Genomic DNA, 23,441 nt, shown 5'->3' with positions numbered 1-23,441 from the left:
TTTTGCTTATCTGGAAATTGCTTAATCCTTCCTTCACATTTAAATGATAATCTTTCTGAGTAGAGTATTCTTGGTTGGAGGCCCTTCTGTTTCATTTCATTAAATATAACATGCCAATCCCTTCTGGCCTGTAAAGTTTCTTCTGAGAGGTCTGATGATAGCCTGATGGGTTTTCCTTTGTAGGTGTTCTTTTATTCTCTCTCCGGCTGCTTTTAATACTCCAGCCTTGTCCTTGATCTTTGCCTTTTTAATTATTATATGTCTTAGTGTTGTCTTCCTTAGGTCCCTTGTGTTGGGAGATCTGTGCACCTCCATGGCCTGAGAGACTATTTCCTTCCCCAGATTGGGGGTTTTCCGCAGTTATTTCCTCAAAGAGACTTTCTATCTCTTTCTTTCTCTCTTCTTCTTCTGGTACTCGTATAATGCGAATATCATTCCATTTGAATTGGTCACACAGTTCTTTCAATATTCTTTAATTCCTAGAGATCATTTTTCCTCTCTGTGCCTCAGCTTCTTTTTATTGCTATTCTCTAATTTCTATTTCATTTACCATCTTCTCTACCTCATCTAATCTTCTTTTAAATTCTTCCATTGTAGGTTTTATTTCAGATACTGTGTTTTTCAAAGTTTCTCTCTCTTTCTTGAAGTCCTCCCTGAGGTCTTGTCTATTTTTTTATACCTCCATGAGCATGTTTATGATTTTTATTTTGAAATATTCATCAGGAAGATTGGTGATTTCAGTTTCACTTAGTCTTCTTTCTGATGTTTGAGGGATTTTGGTTTGTACCAGGTTCTTTTGCCATTTCATATTCCTAATGATTACTATGGAATAATAACTTTGTGTCAATGGCACCCTCTAGTGTCAGAAGCTCTACTCTCTGGAGTTGTCCAGCTCCTGGTGCGATGGTGGGGATCACAGGTTCACGGTGCTTGTGCCAGCTAGGAGGAAAGAGCTCTTTCCTGCTTTCTGACTGCAGTGCCTGCCTCCACTGCCAGTGCCAGTGTGTTAAGTGCCAGGGATGAGCTTCTATGCTATGCTCCTGTAGCTGCTGTAGGCGGGGCCTCCCTCTGGCTGTCCTGGTGCAATGGCAGGGGCAGCAGGCTTGCAAACTTATTCTGGCCAGGAGGAAGGAGCAACAGGCTGCCTATAGTGGTGGGTGGGTCTTGCCTCTGCATTGCCAGCCAGGGGGATGGAGCACATGAAACTTCTGGAAGTTCCCAACGTGCTGTGATGAGTGTGTTGGCATGATTTTGTCCACCTGTCTTTTCTTCTGAGCAGCAAGCTCTGTGTAATCCTTGCCCCTTTAGCAGCGCTCTCACTGTTGGGAAGTCTTTCAAAGTGTCTTTCAAAGAAGTCTTTCAAAGTGGCTGGTTCTGTGTATCTGTTCTCCACAAGCAGCTGAAATTTCAGTCTCTATGAGTATTCCACCTTTCTTTGCTTTCTAACCCCTATAATCTCCAAAGCACCATGTAATGTGGTGTCATACTCCTGGAGGAGATCTTCAGGGGTGGGTATTTAGTAGTCCTGGGCTTCTACTCCCTCCCTTCTCTGTTTCTCTTCCTCCTGCTGGTGAGCTGGAGTGGCAGAAGGTCTTGGATCCTGCTTGATTGCAGCTTTGCTACTTTACCCTTTTACCCAAGCCCTCACCAAGGTCTTCCTTTTTCCCCCAGATGTAGGCCATCTGTTGCAGTCTTCTTTCCAGTTGCTCTTTCAGGATTTGTTGTATTTGCTGTATTTTCATGTTATATGTCATTTTGGGAGGATGTTTCTGCCTCACTTCTCATGCTGCCATCTTGCTTAATCCCAGGAATAAGCATTTTAAATAAGAAACTGCTTGTCTTTTGGTTTTGTTTATTACTACATTAGCCTTGAAGCAAAATACTTTTCACTTAAAAATGGTGACTAAAAAAAAAAAGGTAAGTGACTAACAAAAATGATAAGTGGTTAATAAAGGATTTTACAATCAAAAGCAGCACAATGTCCACTTATGATATTACAGTTCTGTGGGGCTCTGAGTTAAGGTGGTTATTTACGCACTGCTGAAGTTGCCAGTTGATTTGGTGAAAATGAAGGTGTTGATTCATGCTCCAGTCTACTATTTTGCCTACTAGAGGTGTGGCTTTGTAGTGTGCATCTGAGTGTTGCCTTACGGCCCCCTACCCACTGTGGTCCCTTAAATACCATTGCACCAGCAAAAACTCACTTCTTGCCAATACAGCACCCCAATTATTTAATAGCTAAAGACTTTACATAACATCTTCACAGATACAATCCTTATAAACTAAACAAAATGTCCAAATTGACTGTGTTTTAACCAATTATAAAGAAATTTTGAAATTGTTAATGTCATACAAACATGAAATTTCTGTAACATTATCTAACATGGTGTATTCAGTTGATGTGTCTTGCACATAGGGAGAAAAGAACTCAGATTTTAAAAAGTTTTCTTCAGATCTTCTAGATAAAACCACAGTTTGGGAAGATGTGTCAGGTTTATCCTGACTTCAAGCAAGACCAGAGACTACCTTCGATTGAGAGGCAGAAACAGGGAAGGAATGCAATCCTAACTCCTTCAGTGTTTAGTGGATCAAGCAGCCAAGGGTGACCGAAGCAATGCTTGTACTGTGACCCTTCAGGGATCTCTTCACAGGCTGATTTGTAACTGGTGGCTGGTTCATGGATCTGTTTCTGGTGTCCGGTAACTACAAATTCAAAATAAGAGGCTTAATTCTGGCTGTTGAAAGTAAGGAAAGAGATTTCCCTCCCCTCCTTTTTTTTTTAGAACTTGTATTTTAGAAAAGCTTTGTAAGTACCATCTCCTCTCTTTAAAATGTAAGTAAGTCCTTTAGAAAAGATAGGCCTTCTGTCAGATTTATGACCTAGAAATGTCAATTTTCAAGGACCTAAGAAACATCTCTTTGAACAGTAAATATCTAGGGAGATAGCACCCACATGTCTCTCAGGTTCTGTGGGAGGATAAAGGTCTAACTTTGGTATACACTTGCCCTAAGTTGCAAAGCTACCTCCTGTCATGAAAATATTAGAAGTGTGGTTTTCCTCTGGATAAAGCCAATTAACACAGGTGGCCACCCCAACTACCAGGTAAAGTTAGGATGAACTACGCATGACAAATGGTGCTGTCAAGCCCTCTTACCTGAGGATTAGTTACTGTCTATTTTGAAAACGTGTGTAATAGGTTGTATCTGCTTGGCTCTATCAAAGGGTAAGATTTCTATCTGCCTTTGCTCTCTCAGCAGATTGTCCTTGATGCACATCACATTCTGGTTTAATGCTTTTTCACTAATAGGAGTGTTTTCTTTTTCTCCTACCTTTGTGGGAAGGGTTTCAGGATTGGGAGAAGATTTTGCTTTTAATTACATCTTCCCAACACTGGTTCCCCAGAAATCTTTCTCTTAACACCAGTTGATGTCAGACTGGTCACTTTCTTGTCAATAATAACTATTTAGTGTTCTTAGGTTCTATCTGAAGTTGCTACAAATGCAGTTTTAAAAGTCACTACTTTCTCAATTGCATTTCATTGCTCTTGCCATATTGACTCCTCATACCTACTAGACAAGTTGTTCAAATATAGAGACCTTAGGAGGTTCTATTTTCAATGAGAATGTGTTTTGAAAATGCATCTGTGAAATCCCATCTTCTTTACATTTCTTAGTTAGAAGGTATTTATAAACTTCTGCAATTTTTGGTAGAAAAAGAATAACTTCTGAAGTTCTAAGATTTTAGTTTTAAGGGGTAAGTGTTAATTGCTAATATTGGGTTGAATTTTAACCAATATTGCTGACCTTTAGTCTATTAATATTAGCACTGATAAGATCAATTTAACTTATTAACAAATGGAAGAAAAGTGCAGGCATTCTAAATAAGAGTCACAGTCAATAGAATATGGATTTACAGGCATCAAGAGTCATCTAAGCCACAGCCCTATTTTGCTCCCCAAAAAGCTTCCTTCTAAACAGACTTGCAGTTGTACTTTTCAGACAAAATATGTCCTGAAAAATTCCTTTAAAATTAGATTCTAAAGCTATTATTCCTGAGACTAGTCATAGAAAATACATTATGAGTGTCTGTTAGAGCCTACAAAGGACTGGAATAGTTAACTTAAACCGAAGGATCTCATTGCAGCATGTGAAACAGCATTTTGAAGATCATTTGCACATAAATGAAGGGCTTGCTTCTCCACTACTGCCTGTTTAAGTTTTGGAACACGTGTTTGTAGAGGAATGGAAGTCTGATTATGCCCTTGGCTGGTCTGTTAGAGTGAGTAGTCCATCTTATTTCCCATGTGGTATTTATTAAAGTCAGGGTGAGTAAAGGGATTTGTTTCTACCTCTGTGACGACTGCTACAAAATCATCACTTTGTAGAAGAACAAGTAGTCTGTGTTAAATACTTCAACCAAGTACAAAACAAATTTTTGTCAAAATAGTAAAAAGCGCTCATTAGCCCCTCCACCTGTCTAGCTTTAATAAACAGAATTCATTTAAATTCAATTTAATGGGCACTGTATTAAGTACCTACCATATGCCTTTGCCAAGTGTTCTGAAAACTATAAAGTAGAAGATATGGTCCCTGTCCTTCAAAGAGTGCAATGTTTAAACAGAATTAGAATGAATTGAGAAAAAAATCCAGAAATAATTTTCCAACCTATCTTGGTATACAAACTAGTGATTTACATTATCTGTTCTGGGCGAGACTGACTTTAAATGGCTTACATTTGCATAATGGCTTTCCTTTTGTTCCTTCTGTTGTCCCAAATAATTGCTTGTCTACAGCATTTTATATCTCTCTAATGAGTACCTCCTTCCTTTATGAAAAATACGAGTGATATGGTTTCTTCCAAAGCATAAAACTGACACCGATTCCTGAAAATTAAGGTAGTATTGCAATCCTGGAATAACGGAGAGAAGAAAAATTCAAGTCAAAATAAAGAAATGTCTAGACCTGTCTCTTTTGTTCTGTTTATTAGGGGAAAAGGAGGCTGTGGAGATGGAGATAAGCCCAGCAAGCTTAGGCGACTATTGTATAAAATGTTTTATACAGTGTATGTATAAAAATTTATACCTTCTTATGGCTCTCAGTTACCCACGTTGTTTTCCCTTTTTGGGTCAGGCTTGCCTCTGAGGGATATCATACAGTCAAAAAAATGTCCTGATTCTTTGAGCCAGTCAAACTGCATTTTAGGTAAATCATTCAGGGGTCTAAGGAGCTACAGCTAGGGGGTGGGGGTTGGGGGATTTAATGAGTCCTGACACTCACTTGTTAGAGTCTGCATTAAAGATGTGTAAAACAAAGTTAGAGTGATGGCAAATGTAAAAGAGGAGTTGAATGGATCAGTTAAACAGGCAAGGAAGACTTTATTTAAGACTATTGCAATAGAGAAGAGATAATGGACTCAATTCCTTTAAAACCAAAGAAGGGAGAATTTTTCAATACTAGGATTTTTAAATGGGGGGAGGCCTGATGAATGTGATTAAGTCATGTGTGTTTGCTAATTTCAGCTTACTGAGTCTCCCATTAGACTCCTACCCTCCCATGGAGACTGGAAGAGAGGAGACTTACCAACTCTTTCATGATTATATTTCGAAGGGCTGACTTCCAGGTCCTTGAGAAAGATATTTCTACATCGTAGAAGATTTATATCTCAAAAGGATAAAGAAATTAGAATTGCAAGTTTTCTAAAGTAGATACCCTTAGAAAAGGGAAGTCAGGGGCCTACAATCAGGCAGAAGCCTGTCTAAAGTTCAGTCAAGTTGAGGAGGATGTTAAGGCTGATTTAATCCCAGAGAAAAATGTGAAATATAGCTAAGACATTTTTTTTCTTTCTTTCACTCCCTGTCTCCTTCTCTCCTCTCTCGATCTCACACATTAAACATGTTCTTTCTCCTGCTCTTTTTTCTTCTTTGTAGTCTATAAAATCGCAGTAACATATACTAACTAGTACATTAACTTTTTTTAACCTGATATGATAATGGAAATTCAGAGCAGAATGAATTATCTTATTAATCACAGGTCTAGCAATAGAGTATGATGATATATAGCAATATTCAATTGGAGTGTGATAAAATACATTTATTACAACAATGTAAAATAAAATGGAACTTATGATGAGATACTTGTTTTGTGGGATATAAATAAAATCACCATTCCCTGTGTAATTTTTAAATGTCCTATACTAATTTTGGTTATTATATTAGAAATGATTTGGAATAGAATGTGCAAAATAATATTTCATTTTGGTAACTATAATATGTGAAACCTAATATTATGGAAATAGGCCTATTTCCCTAAATGTTATATATAATATTTGACATTTTCTTTGTTAGTATTAATACAAAAGACTAAAACATTTTTTAAAGTACAGTTGACCCTTGAATAGCATGGGTTTGAACTTTGTGGGTCCACTTATTACATGGGTTTTTTTCAGTAACTATATAGTGTCTATAATTGGATATAAGGCAGCAGATTCCATGGGTGATGTGGTTGATAGAAATGGAAAAGAAAAAATGTACAGGATCAAACCGATGAACTTGAGGTTATTAGCACCATGCTCTCATCAGCGGAGCTAAACGGCCACAATCTGGACTAGAGAGAAACACTGGAATCTGGGAAGGACAGCGGAGCTGAGGCCCAGGTTGTGCAACTCAGAGAAAGGAGGTGGGAAACCTTTGCTACTGCCAATTGTGCCCCTTCCAGTCCCTGCTTGACTCACCTGCAGTCAGGGGTCGGCCCCGGCAGGGACCAGTAAAGCAGCTAATTCAGTTTCTGCTTGCTCGTTTTTTTCTATTGTACCCTACAACCCTCCCATTTCTCCTCTGTTTTTCTACTCTCTTTGCACCTGAAGTTCATTTACCCATTTTATATGCAATAGACTATTAGTACTTAAATTTTGAGGGGGTCACAAGTTACATGTGGCTTTTCAACGTGGAAGGGAGCCTCAGTGCCCCTAATCCCTGCATTTTTCAAGGGTCAGCTATATAAAAATGTGATTGAGGTTCTAAAAAAGATTTAATGCAAAGCAATATTCCAGTAAAGCATATTCCAAAGATATGCACCATATCTCTGACTCCAATTCATTTTATTTGACTTGCTCATTCAAATTCACATACATATTCTGAAAGAACATGATTTTCCATTTTAGAATAGTTTCTAGCTCTACTGATCTTCATAATCAGAAATGTAATAATTCTTAATCAGCCAAGTCTGGATGATTATTAATCCATTCTACTTGTCTGGGGTGGGCAAAAGTAAGCTGATTGCATTTGATTTTCCATTGGTTCTTTACAGGGCCAGTTCTAGGTTGCTTGTTGCCTCTGAGTCATGTTTTAAACAGGAGGAATACAAACAGAAATGCTGTGGTCAAAAGCCAGGTAAAGGTTTTTACTTACACAAGCTGAGAAAAACAGGAAAAAATGAATCAACAGTTGCAGAATGTAAAAAAAATGTCAAGGCTATGGAGGAGGTAGAAATGCTAGCGTAATGACACCTAAGTTTGGCCAGAATTCCCTTCTGTCATCTATTAGCTGACAAAACTAGGCATGGTCCTGTGCTCCAGATCTCAACTAATTCCTTCTTAAAATGGTCAGTGCCTTGGGTCAATACGAAGGATGATGTAGGAAAGTTTTGTTTTTTCAAAAATGACATCAGAGGGGACTCTGATACTTTCTTGTACCAACTTTATCTTTCAGTGAGACACTTGGGAGACAGGATGGTGTTTAAGAACACGAGTTTTAGAGACAAACTGCCCGAGTTTGAATTTAGCCATACAATTTACTAACTTCATAACTTGGGCAAGTTACTTAACCTCGGCTTCCTGATCTCTCAGAATGGAAATAAAAGTACCCACAGGACAAGGTTTGTCTGAAGACTAAAGGAAATAATATCTGGGGGGCAGGATATCACATTGGGAATCTCATTTTAGCCACCAAGAGAGAAAAGAGATGCTCAAGTAACTTTGTAAGGCAAAGCATTCTGTAGAATTTCAAATTAGATTAGATGATGACATATCATAAATATATGAGTCAGATTATTGGAGATTAGGATATTTGTGAGCAGAATTTCCTTCAGTAGAGCAGCTGCTGTCCTTTATCTGCCCTTCACCACTATGCCGAAGTATGAGTGTGGACATTTCTACAGTTCCCTGTGGTCAGGGGAGAGGTTTTACTCATAAAATTCGGAGAGCTAAATATTTGTCCTCTAACCTGGAGGATACAATATGGCATCCTATTCCTACCCTAGAAATCTGGTGAACCTGGCGGCAGAGTGAAGTCACACTGAACTCCCTGGCTTTGCCCTGCACTTCCACATTTCTGACACTTGTTCTAGAAATAAATGCATGCATGCTTCCTGTGGACTAGCTGTGTCCAAAGAGATGAGCTGTGTCCATCAGGCCTCAACATGGGAAAAGCTGAACAAGGCCTATAGGATTTATAAGTTATAAGGAGGGAGGAAGTGATCTTTAAAAAAAGTCCATTTTCCGGGAGACCAGGAAGCTTTGGGAGTAACCACTGGTGTCCTGTGACAGAAGGGACAGGAGTGGGAACCCAGTAGGCCCAGAAAGCAAGAGAAGATTATGTAAAATTTGTTCCTATAAGAGCTTACCTTTCTCTTCTATCAAGTTGGGAAATTTGATTATTACATGGAAGAGGGGAATTTTTTAAATTTACTAACCTGAGAATGTGTTTGTAATGTAAAAAGATAGCAGGGCTTTATATTGTCAGTGACAGAAAACTCATAATGTCTACCCAGGTTTTCTTCTGGAGGAGAGGCAGAAATCCAGTACAATTTTTTGGAGAGAGAGAATAAAAAATAAAGTTGCACTCTGATTATATCCGATATATTTAAGCTTGTTCAATAGACATAGTATAAATAAAGCGGTTTGAACTGTGGCTGGCACATAAGCACTCAATAAATGTGAAGGCTTCTTTTCCTTAGTTTGCTTATTTTGTTTTGTTTTATTTTAATGATTCTACCCACAGATTCTTACCTGGATCCCTAATTTTAACCCATGCCTGGGAATTTGTTTCAACTTTTGCATGCAGGGCATAAAAACTCCTTTGGCAATGTCAAGTGTCACCTCAATCTTAAAGGTCTTCATACTTGGTTTACTGCCTTCTTTGTCTTGTCTTTGGAGTCTTGGAAGTATTCTGGTCATTGATTATCTATCTGAAGTTTTGAAATCTCACTTTACCTAATTCTTTTGTATCATCATAGTTTCCACCTGCCAGACTAGTTTCTGATTCATGGTTGGCTCCAAAATAGAGTATTGGTGTATTTCTGGACTTTTACTGACTTATTCTCATCTAGTCTCTGGACTGTAATCACATCATAGTGAACCTCTCATGCTCCCACACGGTACCCCAAATGCTCGTGGCACAGCCCTTCTGAGAATCCACATTAATCATAGAGTGGGTGGAGTTGCTCCTCCCTTCAAAACTTTGTAGTTAATCAAATAGCATCTCCTGCAACCTTTCTCCTGTTATTGTAACCCAGTTTTGGCACAGGTGAATAAAAAAGTATTGCCATACACTTTTCTGTATGTGAACATCTATATCATTTTACACAGTGGCTACACTTATCGTTCCATTTATATAACCTCAAAACCCGGAAGTAGAGGAAAATTCTTTGTGCTAATAGAAATTCAGCTATAACTTACATTTTTTTTCCATCCTGCAGAATTTAATGTGCCAATAGGGAGAGAGAAGGCCACGAGATTTGGAGGCACAAAGCATATAAATTGTAGTCTTGACTTTCAGTGGCAACATGGAGCATAATAAAACCCTTCTTCCATCAGAAAGAAGAGGAGATGGATGATCTTTCCCCTGGTGTGAATTGCTGTACAGCGATTACACCGGAAACAGAATTTAGAGTGTGCACACTGACAATCAAAGCGTGCATTTCTCTTGCTCAAAGGAGCTGCTTAAACAAAAAGAATTGGGGAAGGCAGAAAACTAAGGATATGATAGAAGATGATGTAATTATTGCTGACTTGAGTCCTACATATTTATAATGTGACTGGTAGCCATTCCTTTGGGTCAATTGGTTCCCGAGCTTGTTTATTTCATTCCTGCTGATAGGAGCACTGCTGACAAACTACATGTGGATCATCAAATATTTACTCATTTTTGAATTGATATAACACCTCTCCTTTGGAGAGCTCACTGTGCTCCACATGAAACTTTTAAATTGTACAACTAACTTTTAGATAAATACATATGGAGGAAGGAAACCACAATCTGAAGCCTGGGGGAAAAGGGATTGGTAACAGAAAGACAGGGCTGGCATTTAAATATATGTAACCTTGGCCCAGCCATGTTCTAAAAGAAATAATAAAAGGGTTGTTTAGGCCAAGTGCACACTCTAATTCCACAACTGGGACCCCCACTCAGAATTCGGCTTGGATTACTTAGGGAACGGGACTAGGCAGTTAGAAAAAAATCCTTGTCCTTACCAACTCACCACTTTCTCTCTCTCTTAATGCAATCCAAAGCAAGTGTTAAGGAGCCACTTCTCGAGTGTTCCTTCACTGGGCTCTCTTAACAGCTCAGGTGTGAAGCTAGTACCCAATTCCAGTTCCCCAGTTCTTCAGTTTCATCATAAAATCAGTACTCTGGATAGGGGGAGTGGAGAAGGGAGAAATGGATAAAAGCTGTTTGTAATTCTCCATGAACTCCATAAACAAGGTGGTCCACCCTGCACCCCTGATAGCATGGGAGGCAAGCATGGGATCTTATTTACTTCTGGGCCCCTGAGTTTTGCTCTCTCACTTCCAATTCTGTTTGTTGGTGGCTCATTGAGTCTCATCTTCTAGAGAGTGGCAGTCCTTCAAGTCTAGATGGCTTCAGTGGTTGTCAGGCCAGCAAAAGAGGGGGTGACAGGGCACAGGCAACAGTGTACAAGAATCATCTCATCGGAACTTTGCTAAAATCCTCCTGTTCCTAGCCTGCTGCCTGGCACACAACAGATCCTTTCAAGTGGTAGGATTCAAATAGGTGAATCAAAGTGGGGAAGACATTTTAGGAGATATATGCAATCACACAGAATCTGGACTACTCCTGACTTCCAGTAGAAGGGTAATATATTTGGTGGCAAGACCAAATTAAACTTAAAAAATTAAAGTAGATAATAAGAAATGCACGAAAAAAAGATGGTGGCATGAGAGGAGAGACAGAGGCTTCCTCCTAAAACTGGATACAATTAGAAAATTTAATTGGTGCAACTAATCCTGAGAGAGCAACAGGAAAGAGGGTGGCGTCAGACTGCACACACTGGGAGAAAAGAGCAGACCTCAGCGAATGGGGTAACGTACCTGAGCTGTGGCTCTGCGGGACCCGAGCCCCTCCCCCACCCCAGCTCACCGGCAGGAGGAAGACAAATGGAGCAGGGAGGGAGTGGAAGGCCTGGGACTGCTGAATACCTACCTCTGGAGATCTGCTCTGGGAGAACAAACCTACATTTCACGGTGCTTCATGAGACTCGCATGACTACCGGGTTGGAAAGTTAATACAGGCAGAGTTCCTGGGGAGACTGGGATTCTGGCTGCTTGTGGAAAGCAGGGATCCATATCTGGCTGCTCTGGGACAAAAACTTATACCTGTGTGCCCGTCCCACTGGCTCAGACAGTGGAGACACGCACAGGAGCCAGGAGGCAGGTAACAGCTCTTTCCTACCCCAAGTACTGCTCCCCTGCGACCCCTGACATTGCTTCAGGGGCTCAGCAGCTCCAGAATAGAGCTTCTGGACACTAGAGGGCGCCGTATACAAACATGAAACGCCAAAGGAACCTCGTCCAGAGTAAAATTGTTAATACAACTCCCGAGAAAGATTTAAATGATATGGACCTCGTGACTCTTCCTGAAAGGAAGTTCAAAATAAAAATCATGAACATCCTAATGGAGGTATGGAAAGACATCCAAGAACTCAGGAATGAATTCAGGTCAGAGATCCAATCGTTAAAGAACACGATGGAGAGCATTAAAAGCAGGTTGAATACGGTGGAGGAGACAATAAATGAAATAGAAACTAGAGAAGATGAATACAAAGAAGCTGAGGCACAGAGAGAAAAAAGGATCTCTAAAAATGAAATAATATTGAGAGAACTGTGTGACCAAACCAAGCGGAACAATATTCGCATTATAGGGAAGAGAGAGAGAAAGGGATAGAAAGTGTCTTTGAGGAGGTAGTTGCTGAGAACTTCCCCAATCTGGGGAAGGAGATAGTCTCTCAGGCCATGGAGATCCACAGATCCCCCTACACAAGGGACCCAAGGAAGACAACGCCAAGACATAGTAATTAACATGGGAAAGATCAAGGATAAGGACAGACTGTTAAAAGCAGCCAGAGGCAGAAACAAGATCACATACAAAGGAAAGCCCATCAGACTAACATCAGATTTATCAGCAGAAACCTTACAGGCCAGAAGGGAGAGGCATGATGTACTTAATGCCATGAAGCAGAAGGGCCTGGAACCAAGATTACTTTATCCGGTGAGATTATCATTTAAATTTGAAGGAGGGATTAACCAATTTCCAGATAAGCAAAAGCTGAGAGAGTTTACCTCCCACAGACGATCTCTGCAGTCTATTTTGGAGGGACTGCTATACATGGAAGTGTTCCTAGGGGTGGGTAGTTGTCACCAAAGGTAGTAAAATCATGGTCGGGAGGGTGGAGCAGCTGATTGTGAGGCAAATGCAAAATTAAATTGACTATCCCCAAAGTCAATCAAGGGATAGACAAAAAATACAGAATTTGATACCTAATATATAAAGAATGAAAGAGGAAGAAAAAGGAGGAGAAATAGAAAAGAACCCTTAGATTGTGTTTGTAACAGCATACTAAGTGAGTTAACTTAGACTCTTAGATACTAAGGAGAGTAACCTGGAACCTTTGGTAACCACAAATCTAAAGCCTGAAATGGCAATAAGTACATACCTATTGATAATCACCCTAAATGTAAATGGACTGAATGCACCAATCAAAAGACATAGAGTCACTGAATGGATAAAAAAACAAGACCCATCTATATGCTGCTTACAAGAGACTCATCTCAAACCCAAAGACATGCACAGACTAAAAGTCAAGGGATGGAAAAAGATATTTCATGCAAACAATAGGGAGAAAAAAGCAGGTGTTGCAGTACTAGTATCAGACAAAATAGACTTTACATCAAAGAATGTAACAAGAGATAAAGGAGGACATTACATAATGATAAAGGGCTCAGTCCAACAAGAGGATATAACCATTATAAATATATATGCACCCAACACAGGAGCACCAGCATATGTGAAATAAATACTAACAGAATAAAAGTAGGAAATAGACTGCAATGCATTCATTTTAGGAGACTTCAACACACCACTCACTCCAAAGGACAGATCCACCAGACAGAAAATAAGTAAGGACTCAGAGGCACTGAACAACACACTAGAACAGATGGACCTAATAGACATCTATAGAACTCTACACCCAAAAGCAACAGGATATATATTCTTCTCAAGTGCACATGGAACATTCTCCAGAATAGACCACATACTAGGCCACAAAAAGAGCCTCAGGAAATTCCAAAAGATTGAAATTCTACCAACCAACTTTTTAGATCACAAAGGTATAAAACTAGAAATAAATTGTACAAAGAAAGCAAAAAGGCTCACAAACACATGGAGGCTTAACAACACGCTCCTAAATACTCAATGTATCAGTGACCACATTAAAATGGAGATCCAGCAATACATGGAAATAAATGACAACAACAACACAAAGCCCAAACTTCTGTGGGATGCAGCAAAAGCAGTCTTAAGAGGAAAGTATATAGCAATCCAGGCATATTTAAAGAAGGAAGAACAAACCCAAATGAATAGTCTAACATCACAGTTATCAAAATTGGAAAAAGAAGAACAGATGAGGCCTAAAGTCAGCAGAAGGAGGGACATAATAAAGATCAGAGAAGAAATAAACAAAATTGAGAAGAATAAAACAATAGAAAAAATCAATGAAACCAAGAGCTGGTTCTTTGACAAAATAAACAAAATAGATAAGCCTCTAGCGAGTCTTATTAAGAGAAAAAGAGAATCAACAGAATCAGAAATGAGAAAGGAAACCACATGACAGACCCAACAGAAATACAAAGAATTATTAGAGAGTACTGTGAAAACCTATATGCTAAGAAGCTGGAAAACCTAGAAGAAATGGACAACTTCCTAGAAAAATACAACCTTCCAAGACTGACCAAGGAAGAAACACAAAATCTAAACAAACCAATTACCAGCAAAGAAATTGTAGTGGTAATCAAAAAACTATCCAAGAAAAAAACCCCTGGACCAGATGGATTTACCTCGGAATTTTATCGGACATAAAGAGAAGATATAATACCCATTCTCCTTAAAGTTTTCCAAAAAATAGAAGAGGAGGGAATATTTCCAAACTCATTCTATGAAGCCAACATCACCCTAATACCAAAACCAGGAAAAGACCCCACCAAAAAAGAAAATTGCAGACCAATATCCCTGAGGAATGTAGATGCAAAAATACTCAATAAAATATTAGGAAACCGAATTCAAAAATATATCAAAAGGATCATACCCCACGACCAAGTGGGATTCATCCTGGGGATGCAAGGATGGTACAACATTTGAAAATCCATCAACATCATCCACCACATCAACAAAAAGAAAGACAAAAACCACATGATCATCTCCACAGATGCTGAAAAAGCATTCAACAAAATTCAACATCTATTCATGATAAAAACTCTCAGCAAAATGGGTATAGAGGGCAAGTACCTCAACATAATAAAGGCCATCTATGATAAACCCACAGCCAACATTATATTTAACAGCGAGAAGCTGAAAGCTTTTCCTCTGAGATTGGGAACAATACAGGGATGCCCACTCTCCCCACTATTATTTAACATAGTACTGGAGGTCCTACCCATGGCAATTAGACAAATCAAAGAAATACAAGGAATCCAGATTGGTAAAGAAGAAGTTAAACTGTCACTATTTGCAGATGACATGATATTGTACATAAAAAACCCTAAAGACTCCACTCCAAAACTACTAGAACTGATATCGGAATACAGCAAAGTTGCAGGATACAAAATTAACACACAGAAATCTGTGGCTCTCCTATACACAAACAATGAGCCAATGGAAAGAGAAATCAGGAAAACAATTCCATTCCCAATTGCATCAAAAAGAATAAAATACCTAGGAATAAACCTAACCAAAGAAGTGAAAGACCTATATCCTGAAAACTCTAAGACACTCTTAAGAGAAGTTAAAGAGGACACTAACAAATGGATCCTCATCCCATGCTCTTGGCTAGGAAGAATTAATATCGTCAAAATGGCCATCCTGCCCAAAGCAATATACAGATTTGATGCAATCCCTATCAAATTACCAACAACATTCTTCAACGAACTGGAGCAAATAGTTCAAAAATTCATATGGAAACACCAAAGGCCCCAAATAGCCAAAGCAATCCTGAGAAAGAAGAATAAAGTGGTGGGGATCTCACTCCCCAACTTCAAGCTCTACTACAAAGCCATAGTAATCAAGACAATTTGGTACTGGCACAAGAACAGAGCCACAGACCACTGGAACAGATTAGAGGCTCCAGACATTAACCCAAACATATATAGTCAATTAATATTCGATAAAGGAGCCATGGACATATATTGGGGAAATGACAGCCTCTTCAACAGTTGGTGCTGGCAGAACTGGACAGCTACATGTAAGAGAATGGAACTGGATCACTGTCTAACCCCATTCACAAAAGTAAATTCAAAATGGATCAAAGACCTGAATGTAAGTCATGAAACCATAAAACTCTTAGAAAAAAACATAGGCAAATATCTCTTGGATGTGAACATTAGCGACTTCTTCATGAATATATCTCCCTGGGCAAGGAAAACAAAAGCAAAAATGAACAAGTGGGAGTATATCAAGCTGAAAAGCTTCTGTACAGCAAAGGACACCATCAATAGAACAAAAAGGTACCCTACAGTATGGGAGAATATATTTGTAAATGACAGATCCGATAAAGGCTTTACATCCAAAATATATAAAGAGCTCATGCTCCTCAGCAAACAAAAAGCAAATAATCCAATTAAAAAATGGGCAGAGGAGCTGAACAGACAGTTCTCCAAAGAAGAAATACAGATGGCCAACAGACACATGAAAAGATGCTCCACATCGCTTGTCATCAGAGAAATGCAAATTAAAACCACAATGAGATATCACCTCACACCAGTAAGGATGGCCAGCATCCAAAAGACAAACAACAACAAATGTTGGCAAGGTTGTGGAGAAAGGGGAACTCTCCTACACTGCTGATGGGAATGTAAATTAGTTCAACCATTGTGGAAAGCAATATGGAGGTTCCTCAAAATGCTCAAAATAGACTTACCATTTGACCCAGGAATTCCACTTCTAGGAATTTACCCTAAGGATGCATCACTCCAGTTTGAAAAAGACAGATGCACCCCTATGTTTATCACAGCACTATTTACAATAGCCAAGAAATGGAAGCAACCTAAGTGTCCATCAGTAGATGAATGGATAAAGAAGATGTGGTACATATACACAATGGAATATTATTCAGCCTTAAGAAGAAAACAAATCCTACCATTTGCAACAGCATGGATGGAGCTAGAGGGTATTATGCTCAGTGAAATAAGCCAAGTGGAGAAAGACAAGTACCAAATGATTTCACTCATCTGTGGAATATAAGAACAAAAGGAAAACTGAAGGAACAAAACAGCAGCAGAATCACAGAACCCAAGAATGGACTAACAGTTACCAAAGCGAAAGGGACTGGGGAGAAAGGGAGGGTAGGGAGGCATAAAGGGGGGGAAGAAGAAAGGGGGTATTAAGATTAGCATGTATAATGTGTGGGGGGCACGGGGAGGGCTGTGCAACACAGAGAAGACAAGTAGTGATTCTACAACATCTTGCTATGGTGATGGGCAGTTACTGTAATGGGATTTGTGGGGGTGACTTGGGGTAGGGGAGAGCCTAGTAAACATAATGTTCTTCAAAAAACTAAAAAATAAAAAAATAAAAATAAATAAAAATAAATTAAAGTAAAAAGGTTTCAGAATCTAATATTAGCTTAATATACTTAAGAAAAAACATGACCCTGGATTTATAAATAATACAAAAGTTCCCTTCTCTCATTCTTACTAACCTGGCCATAGAACAAAAATTTCTCCACTTTATTTCTGTTACTATAGTTGGTAGTTAAGTCACCAAAATGAAAGAACTCACTTGGTACTGATGAAATTTTTAGTATGGTTTTCTATGTCACTCAATATCTTTGCTTAGAAGCTTAAGGCACACTTTTATACAAATTCCTCTCTCTCTGTCTGTTTCTGAAGCACAAATTATTTTCTGTATTTTCAGTCATATTTGTGGATACTTGTGGTTACATTCCTTTTAATAAAAGATAATTACTTTTCTTTGTGACATAAAATGACTTTCCTTTTTCCAGCATGAATATGAGATGAGGCTAACTGCTAAACTTGCATTCTATACCAGGCCCATTGTTTTTATTTTTATCATTGTAACTTTTATTAATACTTTGTATGTTAAACAATTTGGTGATGTACAGAATAAAATATCATTTGCTATGTAAACTAATAAATTGCTCCCACGTAGTTTAAATTTACTTTAAAAAACCCAGAAGATTCAAAAAACAATTCTTTAACATACTTTTTGAATAAGTAATACACACAAATTGCAAAACATTCAAGTTTTCAATAGTGTACAGTTCTGTCTCTTAGCACTCTATAGATTATCATCACAGCGATATTCTAGGCATATAAGGTTTATGTAACATATACATATATAATATAATAATTTATATATTATATAATTACACATGTGTAGTTTACACATATATTCATATATACAAATACACATATAACTTATACATTATATTTTATATATATAACATATTATCACAGCCATATTCTAGGCATATGTGAGTATATAAGGTTTATATAATATATACATATATAACATATAAATATATACATATATGTTTTATATATATATATATATATATAGTTCCCATGGCAAAATTAAAATTTGTTAATTGTAGGCAAATTGTTCTCCAAAGAGTTGTATCAATGACACTTCCATAATAAACAGTAGTATATAACCCCTCCTGTTTCCATACCCTCATCAACACAAGGACTATCCAACTTTCTGATTGGTAATGCCTTGCATTCTTAATTTGTATTTTTCTCTTGTGAGGGAGGTTGATTATATTTTCATGAGTTTAACACATCCATATTTATTTACTGTTCTTTGCACCATCTATTTGTATATTTTTTTCTTTTCTATTGATTGTGTTTTCTTATTAATTTATGGTAGCTCTTTATATATTAAGGAGCTTAGACCATGATTATGATATGAGTTATGTATATTTTTTAAAAAACTTGGAGTTTCTCTAAATTTGTTTATGGTAAATTATTCTAAGGCCATTTAAAAAAATTATATAATTAAAAAATGTGTTTTTATCATGGCTCTATTGAGGTATGATTGCCATAAAAAAACTGCACATCTTTAAACTGTACAATTTGATGAATTTTAATATATGAATACACCTGTGACACCCATCACTTCAGTCAAGATAGTGAGCATATTCATCACCCTAGAAGTTCCCTCATGTTCCTTTATAATCCCTCTAAGTACTTAGCAGCCTCATACAAAATATGATGGGCTATATTCTAATTTTCAGTCAGTTAAAAACACTAACTTCACCTTTGAAGAACCTCTGGTGTGCCTGGCTTGTCTCCTATCCCTTGGGCATCATTGTGTTGCCAGATTCTAGCACCCAGGATGCTCACCTGTCATCTCATATGTTGTGTCTAGTTTTCCAGGTGTGAGGATGAATTTGTTCCCTGTTGCTACTCCCATGGAGTCCCATGGACTCAAATTTGACCGTCTTTCTTTTTTTATGGCATCTGGTATTTGTGTTCCACTTAGGATGACCTTCAACACTCAGAATTTTTAAAGTCATCAAATTTTTTCCTAGTATTTTTGTGTTTTTCTGGTCTACAATTTATTTTGGAGTAAAATATGAGCTAAAGAGCCAGTGTTCTTACTGTCATCCATCCCACACAAACAGTTATAACTCTCTAATTGCCTTAACATCATTTACTGAATAATATTTGTAATATCTTAAATTTCAGCATGCATTTTTGACTCCCTTATAGTTCAATTGCTGTCTATTCATGAGCCAGTTCCACATGGATTTAATTTAAATAACTAAAATATAGTAATATTGGCTAGAATTAATTCTACTTTGTTCTTAGCTTTTCAGAAACTCTTTAATTTTGCTTATTTGTTTTTCTATGTAGAATTTAGAAACAGCTTGTCAATTACAAAAAGAAGAATATCTAGTTAGGATCATGTTAGATTCATAGATCATCTTTGAAAGAATTGGTAGCTATAAGATACTGAGTCATTCTAGCTAAATCATAGTAAGCCTTTTTAATTTGATCAGTTGTTGCTTTATGTTTTTTGGTAGTGTTTTAAATGTTCTTTATTTAGATTTGCATACTTTTCCCTAAGTTTATTCCTAGTTTATGGTCACATTACTTTTGTAAATATGGCCTTTTTCTTCCATTGCTTCTTCTAACTAGTTTTTGTTTAAAGTAGTGATTTGACCTATTACTAGGGTAGGCAATTCAGGTTGGGTAAGCACCAGGTACTCCAGCCAGTCCGCCATTCTTGCCTGCCTGCACTGTAACGGTCGTATGAACTAAGTACCTGAGTTCTCACCCTCAGCTGGAGGAATAAACATTGACCCACAACAGCCATCTTGTGACCACGAGGGAAAGGCCTAGAGAATGTCAGAGAAATCAGCGATGCTGTTGTCGGGTCCTTGATCCAACACCAGCAAACCATAATCCCCTGCCTGACTTCAGACTTTTGATTATGAGGAAAAACAAAACCAAAAACAAAACTCTTTATAGGACTTTGAAAGACTGTATGTGACTAATAGGAGCATTTTTTTCCAGAAAACTTATTTTCCAAAAGTATGACCTTTTAACCGGACTATACCATATACATTAGTAATACTAAAATCAGAATTATGCTAGTAACTTAAATGCTTTTTACACAATATGTATGTGTCATATAATTAAGAATAGACTATAGAAATAGTAAAATATCTATTAACACTTGAGAGTATTACTTCTAGGCCAGCTAAAATCTTTCTTTTTGTTTACACAATCTCAACATGACAAAATGGGAGTTGTAAAAATTCCAGTCAAGGATTGAGAATATTTCTCCCATAATTTTCAATTCAATATTATTTTGCCAAAGTAAACTTGATAGCAAAATTAATGTCATCAAACATAATAGGCAAACATTTGAGAACTACTTATGGAGGAAAGTCTGTCTTCATTAATAAAACTTCACTTATTATTTTATGGGACAAATATGTATTTTTGATCTGTGAGCCATTAGCCTCAAGTCAGGAGGCAAGATGACATTGGGCTCCTGGAACAAAAAGGCTGAATGTAAAGCATCCTCAGATGGAATTAAACATAGGAAGATGGTGGAGGTAGGCAGAGGTGCAGGTCACAAGGGAAAAAAGCATTTAGAGTTAATTAATCCCATATTGCATCAATGTTTTGTCAAATGCCTGAGGTATTAGTTGCTCATTTTCACCTAAGAATTCAGAGTGATCTCTCTGAAAAATAGACAGTAGTCAAAAATATGTGTGTCAGCGATTGTAGTGATAATTGCACGTCATGATTGCATTTGGAATTGAACAGGCAGTGTGGCTGTAAAAGCCCTGACTTTTATAGAATGAGTTTCGGAAGTGTCTGGTTTATTAGGTCAGCTAGTTGTATCACCAGAGCAGCAAAGCTTTCAATCAGATGAAGCATTCCAGATACCACTGCCCTTGCATGCTACGGTTCATCTGAGAGTGCTTTTATCTGCCAGTAAAAATTTGCCTTATAAAAACCAAATTGGATTCATCAAATAAGAAGTGTGGCTGCTTCACTGCATCTGTGTCATAGTTGTAGTGATAAGATATTTTAAATGTGATAAAATTATCTTTTTACAGGTTTGTGGGCAGTAAAGCTATTATAGTCAGAGGCTTGGACAATGAAACTATCCTTACCAATTAAATAAAGGAGGTTCTGGTTTATTGAGGGCAAAGAGAAGAGGATTTTTTTCTTTTCTCTTCAGCATTTAGCTAGTACTTTCCATTAGTATTGAACACTTTGTACTTTTCGTGGAATTTACATATTACTGATAATTTCCCCTCAGCCTAGGAGGAAAGTCGATAACAAATTTATCCCTAGTTAAACAAGCACAGAGTGTGACATCATGTCAGAAAGTATTAGTTTTAGTCAATCCCTGCCTCAGGGGGACTGGGCTGGGCCACCTGTGCTGAATGTAAACGTAGAGTAAGATGAGGTTGGGAATGAGACTAGGAAGGGGCGAGCACAAGCTCTGGACGGGCCGTAGAGGGAGAACTATTTCTTCCATGGCTGGGGACCTCAGCCCTTTGCCTTACCTTCTTCAGAATCTCGTCCTGAGGCTCTTACTTCTGTGCCCAGCTCATGGAACTCTGCCCTCAGCGCAACCAGCCTCGTTAATGAAGGGTAAACCATTTGGACTCAGTGTTTGGAAACACCCGTCCTTCCTCCTAGACAAACTGCGAATACCAGACCAAGACTGTTAGCGAACTTGTGTGGGTCAAGTGCAGAGACGCTGGGGAAGCAAGCAGCCTTTCCTTGTGAAGGCTGCCACAAGCCTGTAACAAGTCTCAGCCTGAGTCTCAAAGACTGACCTCATGACCCCCATTTTCCACTCATTCCCATTACCAGGTCTCCACCTCACTCAAGCTCTTGAGCATGGATTTTCCGAGTGATAACGCCATAGTCTTCTCTCTGCATCTGTTCTTGTTCTATGCCATCAAAAAGGGATGTTTAGTTTCTCCCGCTTTTGTGGCTTGGTGGTTCAGTCCTTCTTTGAGAGACTTCAAGATAACTGAACAAATGTTTCTTTTTTGATTTATCTTGTTTAATCTCTGTTTCTGACACCAGCAACTTTAATTATATATAACATATAGCCAAATAGATGAATGATAACCAAAATGGCAAAATTTATGTCAAATTTGAATTAAATGCCAGAAGCATTCAGGATGAGTAGAAAGACATAAAATCTATAAACTTAATGGATGAAACAAAACATGATAAAAATATATAAAAACAAGCATAACAGACATGTAATTGACCTGGAAAATCTGAATGTAATACTCTCTTTTTATGACAGTTCAACTAAACTAAAATATATTGAAATGAAGAATCTGCATAATGACAAGGCTGATTAAAGAGACATGTGGAAAGTTTCACATCCAAAAATTAAAAAAAAAACATTATTTTCAAATGTCCTTTGGAATATCACCCAAAACATCATTTAAAAATGCAAGATAAAAGGAAGATTAGAAATTGTAGCAATCACATTCTCTAATTCTAAATCTATACATGAATAACAAAGGTACAGGGGAAAATGTCCCCAAACCCAGACATTTAAGAAAAAAAGAATATTGATTTTTTAAATAAGATAGTCAATGCTAGAACTTATATAAGTAAAAACCAAATGAAACATTTATTGAATCAGTAGCAAATTCATTACCTAACAAGCTTTTATATTAAAAGGGAAAAAGTGAAAATAAAGAGTGAAAATAAATGAGCCAGGCATGAAGCTTTAAAAGTTAGATCAAGAAAACTAAACATAAGAACAGTATATGGAGGGAAATAGGAAGCATGAAAGCATAAAATCATGATTTTTCATGGACCAGATAATAAGGTAGAACAATCCAGAGATTTTTGCTTATTTTTTGTTTTTGTTGTTTTAGAAAACAATAAATAAAAAATATCTAGAAGGCCAGTGCAGAAAAAGAAAGAAGAAAACAATGATACACAAAGAGATACAGCAGATATTAAAAATAAAATACATATTTCTGGGAAAATATAAGTGACCTAAATTCACTCAGAATACAGTATTATGCTCAAATAGACCATTAAGCAATTAACTAAAATAGTGCTCATTGTATCACTAATAAAATGATTCACAGAAGAGGTGGGTCTAATAGGCAGTCAACATTAAAGAACAAAATTCCTAAATCATATAAAATGCTCCAGAATTCAGGAAAGGAGGGAAAACAGCTTCTTTTTACAACTTAATAAGTCTAGCATAACATTCACAACTGAACAAAGATACATTTCTTATTTCTTATGATAATTATGTGACTCAGTAATTATGTCATCTTTTTGGAAGTGCAAAGATAAATGTAAAGTTCATATGTACATATGGGTGTATATTTGTAATAATCTTTTCTTGGTCCTGTTTATACCCCATTTTACATTTTAATTTATAATTTACTGCATGTTT

This window comes from Manis pentadactyla, chromosome 16, assembly GCF_030020395.1.
Source record: "Manis pentadactyla isolate mManPen7 chromosome 16, mManPen7.hap1, whole genome shotgun sequence".
NCBI classification, from domain to species: Eukaryota; Metazoa; Chordata; class Mammalia; order Pholidota; family Manidae; genus Manis; species Manis pentadactyla.
Note: the sequence above shows the minus strand (reverse complement) of the source record.